The 11,957-nt window shown below is 42.0% G+C and overlaps 1 pseudogene; it reads left to right on the top strand.

The window, feature by feature from the left end:
• Nucleotides 1-5,215: 5,215 nt before the first annotated feature.
• On the top strand, nucleotides 5,216-11,599 carry LOC120718882 (annotated as a pseudogene).
• The last annotated feature ends 358 nt before the right edge of the window (nucleotides 11,600-11,957 follow it).

Raw genomic sequence — 11,957 nt, 5'->3', positions numbered from 1 at the left:
GCATCTTGTTATGGTCGGGTTTTCCAAAACAAGCCAAGCGGCGATTTACATTTCTCAAGGTGTCTTGGGCATTTACTGAATATATCTGTAGATGATGTTCATCGACCTTGTCGATATTTTTCCCTCGCACCTCAGAGCAAAAGAGAGAAGGGATTGAAATTTCTCAGTATTTGTATATAGAGTTCCCTCATTTATCGCGGGTGTTGTTCTAAAAATAACCAGCGATAGGTGAAATCTGCGAAGTAGCCAGCTTTATTTTTACAATTTTTTTAAAAAATGTTGTAAGGCTGTAAAACCCATCACTACACACTGTTACGGATTCAAATATTGGGGATGGATACAAGAGGAAAACCAAAATAACAACACTGGTCCGGCCGGGTTGAGTCAAACGATGATTTTAATGATCACACGCGTGGGAGATGGACACCGTACGCAGACAGCATCAGATCTCAAAATGGTGGAGCATTGATCAAACTCTTATAGCCTCTAGTGGCCCCCACCTAATCATAAAAGCCTAAACCTTCACATTCTTTCTCTCACACGGCGCCTAAGCTACGACCTTGGCTCCCTGTTTATCTGCTCCTGCTGAGATGGGGCAGAAAACTCCAGTATGTTCTGTTCTCTTCTAATCAGACAAATAAGGCGATGACTTTCTGCGAACAGTATTTCTTATAACTCAGCAGTATAATGCATCATACAACAATATCATTCATTCACAATAAATCAGCAGTCTAATGTAATGCAAATCAGTTTAACAAATGCAATAGTTATCACCGTCTTCTAATTCAGGAGAATAATGCAAACTAAAACTACATAATAATTCACAATCTTTAATTAGGGGTATAACATGGCATAAAATAATATTATAATCCCACAACACTTTTATACACTTTTCTCAGAAAGGCATGAACAGTTTCACACTTTTCTCGCTTGTTTAAACTCTCAAAGCTCAAACCTTCGTAAAAAAAAAAAAAGTCCATTATAGAATGAAACCAAAGATCAAAACCTGTTTTCAGTCCCAAACATTTATTTGAGAAATAAACATACAGTATATTTGTTTTCTATAAATAATAATGACAGATTTTAGAACTAATGAATTTAACTTTAAGCTTAATTGGTTAATTCAAGCTTAATGCACCTTATAATCCGGTGGGCCGTATGGTAATTTTTTTTTTTAAAAAATACGGGTAACTGCTACCTTCCTTTAGCATGTACAGAAGTCTAACTTTTTGTGTGATGGTTAGCATCTTCCTCTGCCTTCTGGCCGCTACCGCAGGTGCCTTGATGGTGCAAAACGTTTCGTCGGCATTGTTGTGTTTATTGGGGAGAAACTTACAAACATGCAGTACAGCACTTCAGAGTCACACTGCTAGTGATCGATGTAGCGATTCTGTACTGTACAGGAGAGCACGGCACGGCACGGAGGAGATTGACAATGATCTACAGCCGATCGGGACGCAGAACACAATGTGCTTAAAAAAAAAGAAAAAGCATGCAAAATTGCACTAAAAGAATCCGCGAAACAGCGACGCTGCAAAAGGTGAACCGCGTTATAGCGAGGGACCACTGTAATTGTAAGTAATAAGTCACAACATACCCTTCGTAAATACTAATATATACAGACCTTACCTGCAATCATTCATGTATTTTTTATATCCTGTGGCTTTTTTTCACGGTTTGTTGACATCCTGTGTAGGTGTGTACTGATATCGACATAACGGGGAAACATCTGGCTTTGACTATTGTTCACCTGTAGTTTGAATGCTGGACATTTGCCTGTTTAAATCATAAGAACTGTCACTATAGAGAGATGTGCTTCTGAATGTGGACAATGTGTCTTCTGCATGCAGTAATGTAGTTCTGCTTGTGTTGAGTGATGTAAACAAACAATCGATCTACGCTTTTCAAACATCAAAATTGATCATTTGATTTTTTTTTTATGACACAGCAATGGTGAGTGTTACCACCCTCTGCTCTTTGTAACTTATGTAATCTTTCCGTTTTCGTATTTTGGACATGATTTTTGAGTTCACCTTCGCAGTAGCAATTGACTGCAAAATAAAGCTACCGGAAATGTTACAACCCTACATCCGGTCTTAAAACAGGAAGTTAGCATTTTCTCATGCGCAGGGTCTATTGTAAAATGATCGTGCTGCGTTCTTGCATTTTTGGGAAGTTCGGACTCCCGTGTGCGCCTAAGAAGTCTGGACTCACGTACTTTAGAATTGAGAAACGTCCTTTGTTTTTGTGTTGTGTCCCGTATTGCAATATGTTGGACGTGTTTCTACCTAGTGTGGAAGTCATGGGTTTCAGGTTACTGTTGAGGTCATGTGTTTCCAGTTACTGTAGAGCTCCACAGTGGCTGCAGTGAGACCCTTTGCTTTGTCAATATAAGACAGGCTACAGGCCATCTTGAAGGGCTGCAGTCCCTCAACAATATTCCACCTTGTAGAACATAATTAAATGTGGAAGAAGCGTTGATACAGATGGGCAAACAAAAAGAAATAAAAATGTGGGACTGAAAAGCTAAGTGAGAAAAAGAAAAAGAACTTGAAAACAGATGCAGCAAAATGTGTCAACAGTAGTACTAGTGTGGGGTGGTTGTAGCTCAGGTGGCAGAGCAGGTCAGCCACTAATCAGAAGGTCGGTGGTTGATCCCAGGCTGCATGCCAGATATCCTTGGGCAAGATACTAACCCCATGTTTGCCTACTGGTGGTGGTCAGAGGGCCCGGTGGCGCCAGTGTCCGGCAGCCTCGCCTCTGTCAGTGCGCCCCAGGGCACTGATAGAGCTTTACAGCACTGATAGAGCTTTACAGTACGCTTTAGGGACTTACTTACTTAGTCCTTAGCGACTTGTTGCTTTTATACAATGATTTTTTTTACAAATGCAGGCCATTTACCATAGCAGCAGCCAATCTAAAGTCCTTGCAGTCACAAGAGGCGGCTATTGCTAGAACAAGCCAAGAAAAGGGCAGCAAGAGTGGACCTCTTCCTGATGTACTCATGGATTGTTGTTGTTTCATCCTGGATAGTTGTTCTGACACTCATTTGTCCGCGGCATCCTTCCTTCCACTTAGCTTAGCCTGAGGTTGCTGAACTTTGGGTGAAACCCTCCATGGCAAGGAACTTCCTTGTCTTGATGTCAGTAGCTTCTATTTCCTCCTTTGGCCAGCTGATTATCTCAGAATGGTATCTCACAATTGGCAGGACGTGTATAATAAAGTATAGGGCTGATACTTTATTTATTTTTCTTCCCAGTCCAGGCCTGCCCAAAGGTGTTCTATTTGGTTGGAAGAAGGTCTTCCATCTTGAACTTGCTCATCCATGACTTTTATGGGTCTTGCTTTGTGCACTGGTGTGCAGTCATGTTGAAACAGGAAAGGGCCATCTCCCTGTTGGGAGCACAAGTGTTCCTTTCACTTAAACTAAGGGACCGAGCCCAACTCCTGAAAATGCTCCAAAAACCATAATACCCCCTCCACCAAACTTTACTCTTGGTTTGTGTCAGTTAGACAAGTACCATTCTCCTGGCAACTGTCAAAGCCAGATTCTGACACATCAAATTCACCAGGGAGGATATGAAAAGTGGCAGGTTAGTCTTCTTAGACTGTGAGATTTCCATCAGTAATGGGGAACATCTAAAAGCTGATGTGTACCGGAAACCTACACATATGGATCAGTATTTAATGTTTGACTCTCATCATCCACTGGAGCACAAACTGGGTGTCATCAGAACGCTACAACACAGAGCGAACACCATCCCCACAGATTCAGCAGCCAGGGAAGCAGAACAACATCACATCAAGAAGGCTCTGAGTAACTGTGGTTATCCCAGCTTGACTTTTGTCAAAGCTGGGAAGGTGCCTAAAGAAAGCACCAGCTGATCCAGGAGAGAAGGACAAGCGCTGCCTAAGCGAAAACCTGTAGTGATCCCGTACGTGTAAGGAGTACAGTTGAGACACATTTTTTTCTAACACCACGTCTCTGTGGCTTTTAAACCCCAAAACACGCTGTGCCAAAAATTGGTCCACCCCAAGGATCGGGTCCCCCGACACAACAGAGTAAACATAGTGTTACGCTGTTAAGTGCCAGGAGTATTGCCAGCATTTATACATCAGGGAAACCAAACAACCTCTGGTGAAGCGGATGGCACAACACAGAAGAGCCACCTCTTCAGGCCAGGACTCTGTAGTCTATTTACACCTACTGGCCAGTGGACACTCTTTCAATGATGAGGATGTACACATCCTAGACAGGGAGGAACGCTGGTTTGAGTGCGGAGTCAAGGAGGCCATTTATGTGAAAAGGGAAAGACCATCTCTGAATCGCGGAGGGGGCTTAAGAGTACACCTTTCACCATCTTACATGCTGTGACTGCAGCATTCCCCAACTCTTTGTGAATGGTATTCAATGGACATTGATCAGTGGTCTTGATCAGTGGTTGTTGATCAATGGTCATGAGAATTTGCATAATTATGATGAAGGTGACCTCCCAGCCGATTGTTCCTTCAGTGGGCTGGTTTCAGTCATTATGCAAATGTACAGTTTATAAGATTGGGGAAACCTGCAGTCATCCAAGTGACTTCTTCAGTGTCAGCTGAGTGACGAAACGTTTCTCCCACTGAAAACGCTACATCCAGATGAACAGAATCAACTTTTGGTGGCTCAGCGTCTGCTGTTCACATGACTGTGGAATATTTAGTAGCAAGGACATTTCACGACTGAACTTGCACTGGAATTCACTGAGGTCTTGAGATCAACTCATTCTTTCACAAATGTTTGTAGAAGAAATCTGCATGTCTAGGTGCTTGATTGATTCCATAGCCACAGGTGCATAAAACCTGTGGCCATGGAATTGATTGGAAGACCTGAATTTAATGATTTGGATGGTTGAGTTTTGACTTTTGGCAATATAGTGTATTTTGATGCCAAGTCATGTAAGGAAAAGGAGCTGACTCTGCCCCAAAACAATTGAAAAACTAATATTTTCAAATAAAAGTCCTTACTTATAAGAATTGCAGATGTTGCTGCTTGGTCTTCACTTGTTCAAGTGGAAAACTGCCAGTTTTTTCTGTGTGGGAAAATGCTAGTAAATCACAAGTTTCTGAAATACTCAGACCAGCCCATCGGAAACCAATAACAAATCTGGGTTCAAAGTCACATTTATTTCCCCCATTTTAATGCTCACTTTGAACTTAGGAGGCCATCTTGACCATGTCTAGATACCTGAATGCACTGACTCGGTTGCATGTGATTAGCTGATTAGATATTGTTTTAATGACTAGCTAAACAGGTGCACCTAGTAAAGTAACCAGTGATTGCATTTGTAAAGCATTTGCTGCAATTTTCATAGCCTCCTCTATCAGTTGTTTTTATCTCACTTGTGAAATGAAACTTTCTATAGTTCAATTTTAGCAGATGACAGCTTGCGACAGTTTCTAAAATGTGCAATAGTGATTTTATTTACCATAGATCACCACTTGCTTGAAGCTGGAACCAGTAGATGCTTTTTGTAGTTGAATTTTTACTATAAACAACAAATCAATAAGTCATAATCATGAAAAAGTTATCATAAATAAGTCATGAAAGATAGGATGAATTTAAGATAAGAATTGCTCTTTCAGCTTGTTTTTAATTTTTTTTGTTTTGTCAGCCTTCCCTACAGTTTCTCTTCTAGCTTGGTTCATCATGAATTGGTGGCAAACTACAGCCACTTGTTTGGGTGAAAGGATCACAGCCTGAACTGGTGCCATACATGCTGCTGGCCCACATTGATGTAGTACCTGCTTCAGAGTCAGATGGTTGGGAAGCGCCGCCATTTTCTGCAAAGGAGATCGATGGCTTCATCTACGGCAGAGGAACCATAGATGACAAAAAACAATCTAATGGTGTGAAAACATATTACTTTTGTGTGAGCTTACTTTTAAACAGACTTGAGGTATACAGGGAGTGCAGAATTATTAGGCAAATAAGTATTTTGTCCACATCATCCTCTTCATGCATGTTGTCTTACTCCAAGCTGTATAGGCTCGAAAGCCTACTACCAATTAAGCATATTAGGTGATGTGCATCTCTGTAATGAGAAGGGGTGTGGTCTAATGACATCAACACCCTATATCAGGTGTGCAAAATTATTAGGCAACGTCCTTTCCTTTGGCAAAATGGGTCAAAAGAAGGACTTGACAGGCTCAGAAAAGTCAAGAATAGTGAGATATCTTGCAGAGGGATGCAGCAGTCTCAAAATTGCAAAGCTTCTGAAGCGTGATCATCGAACAATCAAGCGTTTCATTCAAAATAGTCAACAGGGTCGCAAGAAGCATGTGGAAAAACCAAGGCGCAAAATAACTGCCCATGAACTGAGAAAAGTCAAGCGTGCAGCTGCCAAGATGCCACTTGCCACCAGTTTGGCCATATTTCAGAGCTGCAACATCACTGGAGTGCCCAAAAGCACAAGGTGTGCAATACTTCAGAGACATGGCCAAGGTAAGAAAGGCTGAAAGACGACCACCACTGAACAAGACACACAAGCTGAAACGTCAAGACTGGGCCAAGAAATATCTCAAGACTGATTTTTCTAAGGTTTTATGGACTGATGAAATGAGAGTGAGTCTTGATGGGCCAGATGGATGGGCCCGTGGCTGGATTGGTAAAGGGCAGAGAGCTCCAGTCCGACTCAGACGCCAGCAAGGTGGAGGTACTGGTTTGGGCTGGTATCATCAAAGATGAGCTTGTGGGGCCTTTTTGGGTTGAGGATGGAGTCAAGCTCAACTCCCAGTCCTACTGCCAGTTTCTGGAAGACACCTTCTTCAAGCAGTGGTACAGGAAGAAGTCTGCATCCTTCAAGAAAAACATGATTTTCATGCAGGACAATGCTCCATCACACGCGTCCAAGTACTCCACAGCGTGGCTGGCAAGAAAGGGTATAAAAGAAGAAAAACTAATGACATGGCCACCTTGTTCACCTGATCTGAACCCCATTGAGAACCTGTGGTCCATCATCAAATGTGAGATTTACAAGGAGGGGAAAACAGTACACCTCTCTGAACAGTGTCTGGGAGGCTGTGGTTGCTGCTGCACGCAATGTTGATGGTGAACAGATCAAAACACTGACAGAATCCATGGATGGCAGGCTTTTGAGTGTCCTTGCAAAGAAAGGTGGCTATATTGGTCGCTGATTTGTATTTGTTTTGTTTTTGAATGTCAGAAATGTATATTTGTGAATGTGGAGATGTTATATTGATTTCACTGGTAAAAATAAATAATTGAAATGGGTATATATATTTGTTTTTTGTTAAGTTGCCTAATAATTATACACAGCAATAGTCACCTGCACACACAGATATCCCCCTAAAATAGCTAAAACTAAAAACAAACTAAAAACTACTTCCAAAAACATTCAGCTTTGATATTAATAAGTTTTTTGGGTTCATTGAGAACATGGTTGTTGTTCAATAATAAAATTATTCCTCAAAAATACAACTTGCCTAATAATTCTGCACTCCCTGTATTTGGCTAAACGGCTGATTTATTTCTTTTAGGGAATACTTCAGGCGCTGGAGTACTTGCTGTTAAAGGGCTATGCTCCACGCAGGGGATTTTACATCGGTCTGGTCATGATGAAGAAGTATGTTAACAGTTCCACTATGACATTACAAACTTAAATTGGATTGGAAATATCACATTTTAATGGCTGTGCTCTTCAAAATCTCTTTTTTTAAGATCAGTGGTCTCAATGGAGCGATGAACATAGTGCGTATTCTGAAGCAACGTGGTGTCCAGCTGTTGTTTGTCATGGATGAGGGCCTGACTATACTTGATGGAATCATTCCTGCTATTGAAGGACCTGCTGCTCTGTAAGAACCTGTCTAAACATGTGTTGTGCACTTGTGTTGATCACATCTTATGTGTATGTGTACGATTTATGATTTGCAGAATCGGGGTTTAAGTGAAAAAGGCCAGGCCGTTATAAAGCTTAGTGTGTCTTTGGCCCCTGGTCACTCCTCGATGCCTCCCAGGGAAACTAGCATTGGGATCTTAGCCACAGCAGTCAAAAGGTGAGAGGAACATTGTTTTTTTAAACTATAATGAGTTCTGTTTAGCTTCTCTGTTCATATGTTTCACTGCCTTCCATAATTTTACTACCCCATGTTTAAAAAGCTAGTATAAAAGATTTAACTGTGATCCTGTTTCCTCAGACTAGAGGACAACCCAATGCCGAGGTTATTTGGTTATGGCCCTGAAGGTGACACCTTTGAGCATCTGGCCCACAAGGTAGGGTAATCTAAATACTTCTTTACTAGTAGTATACTCATGTACTCATTCTTTACCAACTACTAATTCTTTGCTTCAGTTCAGTTTACCACTAAAGTTCATAATGTCGAATTTGTGGCTCTTCTCTCCGCTCCTTAGCAGGTAATAACTACTAAATATCATTTTAAATATACTTCAAATGTCCTGTTTTCTTGTGATTGGTTCGAGTGAAATAGACCAGTTTTTATGTTTCAGGCTACTTGAAAGAAAACCAGTATCTAATGCATTTGTAAGGACTACCACAGCAGTCACCTTTTTTAATGAGGAGTAAAGGTGCAGTGTTATTTTAAATTGAATGTAATTCACAAGAAGTAAAGATTTTTAAGCCTGTTACTTTTCTTTGTAAAAATTCAATATCTTCCTCCCTCTGCAGATAAAATGTTATTCCTTCCCTTGCTGAAGCTTATGTAAATCTACGAATTCACTCAGCGCAGTCGGTACAAGAGGTAGAGTCCTTTTTGCGAATGAATGCCTTACTATGTACACTTTGACATGAATATGAGATGTGTGCTGTCTTTTTTAGGTACTGGACATCATCAAGGATACGGTGGGCGACCAGCGAGTGAAGGTAGAACTTGTTAATGGATTTGACCCTCTACCCATCAGTGGTGCTGATGACAAGGCCTTTGGCTTCCAAGTTATTAAGAAAACGGTGCTGGACTTTTTTCCAACAGTTACAGTTGCTCCAGGTAGGGTTCACACAGATAGACATTTTTATGAATTAGCTGGAAGCATTTTAAAGCATCTTTCGGGACATTATAAGTAATTTAATATCATATTTAAATGTGCAGGTATCTGTATTGGAAACACAGACAGTCGACACTTCATCGACCTGACCAAAAATATTTATCGGTTTTCCCCGGCTTGGTTTAAGCCAGGTGACCCTGAGAGGTGAGAATTCAGCAGTTTTTAATACTGTCAAAATATATTTTCACCAAAAATGTCTGCAGACCTCAATTTAAAATTGAATAAATACAGTAAGAAGAATTCCACGTGCAGTGATTATTTCTCAACTCTAGAAACAGATCGTGCAGCATGAATAGAAGCGGGGAATATATAAAATATGTCTGTGAAGGTTCTCAGGTCATCCAGGTCATCGTAGTCAAAGGAGCTTACAAAGAAAAGCGTCTGGACTTCTTTAAGTTACTTGAAGACGTTTCACCTCTCATCCGAGAAGCTTCTTCAGTTCTAAGGTCAAATGGTGGAGAGTCCCAGATATAAACCTAGTGGGAGTATCCCCCACAGAGGGACAAAAAGGACCCCCTGATGATCCTCTAATCGCCTGAGCCAAGGTGTGAAACTGGGTGTGGGTCCCAATCAGCCAGAGTTTCGGGTGTGTTCATTGTGAAACCTGGCCCCACCTTATCATGCGAATTCCTGAGGTCAGATGGCCCAGGATGTGAGTGGGCGTTAAGGCGTCTGGGAAGGGATCTCAAAACTGGATTATAGATGGCAGAGAGTTGGTGTCGGTAAACCCCCGCCTCTGTTCAAAGATGGTCGCTCACAGTGGACATAGATGGCTTCTTTCACTCCTCTTTCAAACCATCTGTCCTCTCTGTCCAAAATGTGAACATTGGCATCCTCGAAAGAGTGTCCTTTATCCTTAAGATGCAGATGGACTGCTGAGTCTTGTCCTGTGGAGGTGGCTCTTCTGTGTTGTGCCATGCGCTTGTGAAGTGGCTGTTTGGTCTCTCCAATGTAGAGGTCTGGGCATTCCTCGCTGCACTGTACAGCATACACCACATTGTTAAGTCTGTGTTTTGGCGTTTTGTCTTTCGGGTGAACCAGTTTTTGTCTGAGCGTGTTGCTGGGTCTGAAATGCACCGGGATGTCATGCTTGGAGAAAACTCTCCTGAGTTTTTCTGATACACCGGCTACATAGGGGATGACAATGTTGTTGCGTCTGTCCTTCTTATCCTCCCTCGCTGGTGTCTGGTCTTCTTTTCTGTGCCTCTTTGCTGACTTTAAGAACGCCCATTTAGGACAGCCGCACGTTTTGAGTGCTTCCTTTACATGTGTGTGTTCCTTCTTTTTTCCTTCAGGCTTAGAGGGAACATGTTCTGCCCGGTGGTGTAGGGTCCTAATTACTCCAAGTTTGTGTTCCAAAGGGTGATGGGAGTCAAAGAGGAGGTACTGGTCCGTGTGTGTGGGCTTCCGGTAAACTTCGATGTTGAGTTTGCCGTTCTCTTCAATGTGCACAGCGCAGTCCAGGAAAGGCAAACAGTTATCCTTTGTGTCTTCCCTGGTGAACTTGATGTTTTTATCCACAGCGTTAATGTGCGCAGTGAAGGATTCCACTTCTTGTGTCTTCATTTTGACCCAGGTGTCGTCTACATATCTGTACCAGTGGCTGGGTACTCTTCCTTTGAAAGAGCCAAGAGCCTTCCTTTCCACTTCCTCCATGTAAAGGTTGGCTACAATAGGTGACACGGGGGAGCCCATGGCACAGCCATGTTTTTGTCTGTAAAAGCCTTCGTTGTACTTGAAATATGTAGTGGTGAGGCAGAGGTCTAACAGTGTGCAAATCTGATCGGGTGTGAAGTTGGTCCTGTCCTCCAAGGAGCTGTCTTCTTGTAGTCGTTTTCTGACAGTCTCCACGGCCTCCGTGGTGGGTATGCAAGTGAAGAGAGAGACTACATACAGACAAAAACATGGCTGTGCCATGGGCTCCCCCGGTTTGAAAGAGGAGTGAAAGAAGCCATCTATGTCCACTGTGAGCAACCATCTTTGAACAGAGGCGGGGTTTACGACACCAACTCTCTGCCATCTATCCAGTTTTGAGATCCCTTCCCAGACGCCTTAACGCCCACTCACATCCTGGGCCATCTGACCTCAGGAATTCGCATGATAAGGTGGGGCCAGGTTTCACAATGAACACACCCGAAACTCTGGCTGATGGGACCCACACCCAGTTTCACACCTTGGCTCAGGCGATTAGAGGATCATCAGGGGGTCCTTTTGTCCCTCTGTGGGGGGTTACTCCCACTAGGTTTATATCTGGGACTCTCCACCATTTGACCTTAGAACTGAAGAAGCTTCTCGGATGAGAGGTGAAACGTCTTCAAGTAACTTAAAGAAGTCCAGACGCTTTTCTTTGCAAAATATAAATACTTTCATGTTCCAGGTACCATGAATCCTTTTTTTCCTTTGTTTCTCAGATTCCATGGCATCAATGAAAGGATTTCCACTAAGAACTACGAGGAGATGATCGTTTTTTACTTCAATTTGATCCAGAACTGTGACATTAGGAAGCTCCCTGAGCCCCACAGCTCTGTCCATGAACTCTAAGCAACAATTGACAACATTGGTGATAAGATAAACACATGAATAGCATACAAATCATTGATATTGCACTAAATAACTTTTGCATTATAGAATCAGAAACTACAATTTTGCTAATTTCAAAGAGGGATGTACTTTTATCTTTATGTGGACTACTGACTCTTTTCAGTGATATGTGAGTAGATAGAGCACTGACCTTTCTGCAGTAAAATCACTGTGAATTGGCTATCTAGAATTTTGCATTCAAGATTAAGTTTTGGTGCTCTATGCAGACTGATGTACTATTTTTTTCTGAACTCTATGGTGGTATGATATGATACAATTAACCAATTATATATATGTCTTATTGTGGGACACTGATAGT

Source organism: Simochromis diagramma, unplaced genomic scaffold (genome assembly GCF_900408965.1).
Source record: "Simochromis diagramma unplaced genomic scaffold, fSimDia1.1 OVJJ01000545.1, whole genome shotgun sequence".
NCBI lineage: Eukaryota > Metazoa > Chordata > Actinopteri > Cichliformes > Cichlidae > Simochromis > Simochromis diagramma.
The sequence above is the reverse complement of the archived record's forward strand: the minus strand, read 5'-3'. Positions and strand labels throughout refer to the sequence as shown.